The following is a 6,000-nucleotide window of genomic DNA, read 5'->3' on the forward strand; positions in this document are numbered from 1 at the left end:
CGTGCCAGCCGACGCCGCGCTGGCGAGCGCAGGGGCGTCAGGGACCGATCGGATGTAAAGATGGGATAGGGCGAGGGCCTATCGGCATAAGGGCCGACTGTAGGAACAGGGCACATAAAAGCTGCGTTAATACTAGAAAGAGCAAGGACGCCTTTGCAAAAGCGCCACATGCGCGGGCTCCCTCCCGCCGTGGGCCGGCCTGTGTGCGTGCGCGCGCGCCGCGCGTGAGTGGGCCACGTCCACGTGGTTGTGGGCCATGCTGGTGAATTCATTTTTCCTTTTATTAGAAAATAGAAATAGCCTTATATTTTAGTTTCTGTGCTGAACTTTGATAATTAACAACAATTCATATAGGTGTCCAAAAATCATGAAACCAATTTTGTTAGGCTCTTAAATTCTTTATATATCTGTTAGTATAATTATTTCATACATATCTATAATGAAACTGAGGTCTATTAAATCAATTGGAAATACTTAATATTATTAGGTTAATAATTGTAGGAATTTTTATGGCAAAATGATAATAGCTTTAACTCTAAAAATTTATGGTAGATTTCTGGTATTATTATGTGCTTGCTATAATTTTTGTAGCCTTAGAATAGGCTAAGCTTTAGGGTAGTTAGATACTCCTTGTTTTAATATATGTTAAATCACTAGTAGAAGCAAGAATATATTTTAGTTGTTAAGTTAATATGTGTTAGATGAATTCCTACCTTGTTTGATGAAAATACTAGGTAGCTCAGTATCTTTGTCATTAGAGTTAGCTTAGTAGATTAGTAGATATATTCTTATTTTAAGAGTTGTTGTTGCTAAAATACTAAGTGTTGCATCATCGTTGCATGCATGTAGAGAACGAGTTGGTGGAGTTCGTGACCATCGGAGGGCAAGAGTATGAGGAGGTGATAGAGGAGTACGCGGCAGTCCTAGTACAGGAGGAAGCCTCGGAGCCACCGACGACTAACATAGCTGACAATCCACCTGCCCAAGGAAAGCCCCGGTGCATAACCCTTATTTTGAATAATCGCTGGATATATATATATATATATATATGTGTGTGTGTGTGTGTGTGTGTGTGTGTGTGTGTGTGTGTGTGTGTGTGTGTGTGATGTGTATTTACGTTACAGGATTTATATTGAAACTACATACATAGATAAACCTACCTATGAGTCCTACTAGCATAGGTCGAGTAGCTGCGGTAGCATGAGTAACATACCGTTACTCACAATAGGTGATTATTATTATTACTCTCTTGATAAAATGGTGAAAGGAAATGGAGACCGGGCAGGGATATGGTATGGGTATTGGTTGGTGTAATAGTTGTGTCCCATATGAAAGCATCTAGGCCCCTAGTTGGGTTTCAGTGATTAATGACAATACATGATTACTATGACTAACGTGTGTTTTACAGAGGCAATTAAGTTAGGTCACGGTGATGGAAATTGATTGGGCAATCATGGTTGTCATGCCCCTACGATGGAAATCGTTTCGGTTTTCAAAGGATAGACGATAAGGTTAAGGATGGACTAGTTCTAAGTGTCGTTTGGTGTTGAAGAGACACTTAGAGTAGTTTAGGACTTTGTTTTTCCTTTGGCCGTACTATTAAGGGGGGTATGGACGTGTAGCTTGACCTAGGTGAGTCTAGTGGGTTAGGTGTGGTGCACACTTGTCAAAACTAGCACTAGGTAGCTCCAAAACAGCCCCTAGATCAATTAGAGCAAACTTCATTCATAGATGATTGTGAGATGGAAGTGAAAGGAGGGTCAAATGCTGATCGAACGCTGGTTCCAGTGTGACCGGACGCTGGCGTAGAGTTCGGTCAGTTCATTTCATCAAGGTGAAGTCGTCTGGTGCAACCAGACGCTGAGAGGTGAGTGACCGGACGCTGGGTGCCAGCGTCCAGTCGACTCCAGTAAGGTTCTAGAGAGGGAAAATCGTGATCGAACGCGTCCGGTCAGTGCTGACCAAACGTTGTCCAATGTCCGGTCACAACTTAAATACTGGGTTTTGGGGTGAACTGACCGGTGCGTCTGGTCAACTTGACCGGAGCGTGCGGTCACCCCACAGAAGCATATAACGGTTCGTTTTGAATGAGGGGTTATAAATACTTCCTCTATTCACTCAAGGGATGACTTTTGCTTATTCCAACGGCTGAGAAACACCGTTGAGAGTGCCAAGAAGAGCAAGGTCCTAGCGAGGTGATTGAGATTTGAGAATCCAAGAGTGAGACCTCATTAGTGAAAGCAAGAGTAGCAAAGTGTGCATCCACCCTTCTCATTAGGCTTGTCGTGATCAAGTGAGAGTTCGTGCTTGTTACTCTTGATAATCGCCATCACCTAGATGGCTTGGTGGTGATTGGGAGCTTGGTGATCATTAGGCGGAGCTTGTGGATGACCCAACTCAAGTTGTGAGCGGTTGTGGGTAATTCACCACGATGGAGTGTCAAAGAATCAACCCGTAGAGAGCACTTGATCCTTGCGTGGATCAAGGGGGAGCTACACCCTTGCGCGGGTGCTCCAATGAGGAGTAGTGGAGAGTGGCGACTCTGTGATACCTCAGCAAAACATCACCGTGTTCCACCTTCTCTCTTTACTTTGAGCAATTCAATTCTTGTCTTTATATTCATAGAATTGCCATGCTAGAGTAGGATTGGAACTTATGTTGCAAGACTTTTTGTGTGATAGAACATTAGAAACACTTTCTAGGCACAAGGGGTGAAGTGGGCTAACTGAAGGGTTTAATTATTACAAAAAAATTTAGAATTAGCCCAATTCACCCCCCCCCCTCTTGGGCATCTTGATCCTTTCAATTAGTATCGTGGCCTCGTGCTCACGAAATTAGACTTAACCGTCTAGAGAAAGATGTCTCACGGGAATGGTCCTCCTACTATCTTTGAGGGGGATGATTTTCCTTATTAGAAAATCCACATGGAGACGTATTTAGAAGCTCTAGATGTTGAAATACTTAGAGCCGCCTCACAAGGATTTCCAAAACCTCGGGATCCCATGCGTTTTCAAGGCGATGAAGTAAATTACGAAAAATGGAATACAAAGGCTCAAAACACCATCTTTAGAGGCCTTTGCAAAGATGTGTTCAACCGGATGAGGAACCACAAAGACGCCCATGCACTATGGTCGGATATTTGTGCGCTCCATGAGGGAACTAAGAGCGAGCATGAGGAACGATATCATCTTGTTATGAAAAAGCTAAATTCAATTGAGATGCTTCCCAAAGAGAGTGCTAATGAAATATACTCACGCTTGAATGTTCTTATAGAGGAAGTCAATGGGCTTGGACTCACTCAAATATAACCATCCGATGTTGTAAAAAAAATCTTGAGTGTCCTCCTCATTGATAAATATGGGCATATTATGACCGTGCTTCATCAAGGTAATTTTCACCGCTACACCAACTCAAATCTTGAGAAAGATCAATGCTCATGAGATATACATGCATATCACACCACAAGATGGCTCATCCTCTACTAAGAAGAAAGACAAGGACTTAGCATTCAAAGCTAGCCAAGAGAAGAGCAAAGCAAGGCTTGAGTATAAGAGCTCAAGTAATGATGAAATTGATGATGCAAGTATTTCTCTTATGATAAGAAAAACCGCCAAGATGCTAAAGAAGCTTAACAAGAGTGGCATCAAGTTTGATGGCAAGAAAAAGAAGTTCTTCACTAGCTCTAGAAGGAAGCCAATCTCGGAGATGGATTGCTACAATTGTGGAGAACTTAGTCATCTAGCACACCAATGCACAAAGCCCAAGAAAGACAAGTACAAGAACAAGTACAAGGGCAAGAAAGATGACTCAAGTAATAAAGAAGAAGATGAGAAGAAGAAAAACAAGCCATACAAGAAGAAGGATGGCAAAAAGAATGACTTCCATAAGAAAAAGATGAATAGCAAGGCATACATTATCGGTGATTGGCTCATGGATATTGATTCATCAAGTTGCTCATTCAATGATGATAGTGATAATGAGAAGGTGGCCACCATTGTGATTGACTCTTCATCATCTTCATCGATACCACCACCATCATCCTCTACACACCTATGCCTTATGGCCAAAGGTGAACGTAAGGTATCAAATGATGATGATAGTAGTGGTGATGATCATGCTAACAATGATGATAGTGATAGTGATGATGATGAATATGAATCACCTTCTTATGATGATCTTGTTAAATTGTTAAATCAATATACTAAGATCATTAGAAAGACTAGAGCTAAGAATAACAAGCTAGAAGCTAAGAATGATTCTCTTTTAGCCAAATGTGATATAGCCAAAAGGCTAGTGTTGAGCTTAGAGAAGCAAATGATGCTATGTCATCCAAACTCAAGGAGCTCAAATCTTATAAGAAAGAGCTTAAAGATAAACATGATAAACTTGAGAGGATACACAATGAGCTCATCACTAGCCATAATATGCTAAAAGAAGAATATACCAATCTCAAGATTAATCATAATCATCTTGTTATTGCTCAAGAATTTTTATCCAATGAGCCACATGATGCTACTAACAATGTTGTTAAGATTGATATAGCTACATCATGTGATGATTTGATCATTGAGAGCATTGAGCAAAGTTCTAGTAGCAAGGGCAAGCAAGTGGTTGAGACCGATAATTATGATGAGTATGTCAAGCTCAAAAATGATAATGAAAAGCTTAAGAAAGATCTTGAAAAGATCAAAACCCACAACACTATTATGCTAGAAACTCTTGATCATGATGGTGATTTGATTCTTGAGAAAGAGAAGCTCAAAGAAGAGAACAAGAAACTCAAGGAAGAGAAAAATAATGATGCACTCAAGAAAGAGAACAAGAAGCTCAAGTTGAAGAAAGAGCAACTCAAGATTGGATTGAGCAAGTTCACAAGAGGCAAGCATCTTCAAAGTGAGCTACTAATGAACACCATCATGAAAATGGATAGAAGTGGCATTGGGTACTTTGCAAACCAAAAGAAGAAGGCTCAAGCTCAACAACACAAGTCAAAGCCAAAGCCAAAGAGATGTTTTGAGTGTGGACAAGAAGGCCACTTTTCCCATGAGTGCCAAACTCCACCACCACAACCCTTGCCCAAGCATGCCAGACCTTTTGCTTTCAATGCTCATTACATGCTTAGAAAGGACTCTAGTGGAAAGATGAAAGTTATATTCTTAGGACCTCCCAACAAGAATAGGCCTAAAAAATTTGGGTTGCAAAGTCACTTGTTGAGAAAGTCAAGGGCCCTCAACAAGTTTGGGTTCCTAAAGCTTGATCTCTTGTGTGTAGGTGAACTACAAGACCGGTGAAAGTCATTGGGTAATTGATAGTGGTTGCACACAACATACGACCGGTGATCCTCGTATGTTCACCTCACTAGATGAAGAAGTAGATGGACAAGAAAGAATCACATTTGGAGATAATTCAAAGGGCAAGGTTAAAGGATTGGACAAAGTGGCAATATCAAATGATCATTCAATCTCAAATGTGCTATATGTTGCTTCATTGAGCTTCAACTTGCTATCCGTTGGACAATTATGTGATCTTGGCTTTCAATGCCTATTTATCGAGAAGGAAGTTGTTGTATCCAATAAAGATGATGATCAAGTGATATTCAAGGGATTTAGATATAACAACCTATATCTAGTTGACTTCACCTTCGAAGATGCAAATTTGAAGACTTACCTATTCACCAAAATAACACTTGGGTGGCTATGGCATAGAAGACTTGCTCATGTTGGGATGAGCTCACTCAAGAAGCTAATGAGAATGATTTGGTGAGAGGGTTGAAGGATGTGAAGTTTGAGAAGGACAAGCTTTGTAGTGCATGTCAAGCCGACAAGCAAGTTGTAAATACTCATCCAACTAAAGCTTTCATGTCAACCACAAGAGTGCTAGAACTCCTTCACATGAATTTATTTGGACCGACAACATACAAGAGTTTGGGAGGAAATCTTTATTGTCTTATGATTGTTGATGACTATTCAAGATATACATGGGTATTCTTCCTTCATGACA

This window comes from Miscanthus floridulus, chromosome 1 (genome assembly GCF_019320115.1).
Source record: "Miscanthus floridulus cultivar M001 chromosome 1, ASM1932011v1, whole genome shotgun sequence".
NCBI classification, from domain to species: domain Eukaryota; kingdom Viridiplantae; phylum Streptophyta; class Magnoliopsida; order Poales; family Poaceae; genus Miscanthus; species Miscanthus floridulus.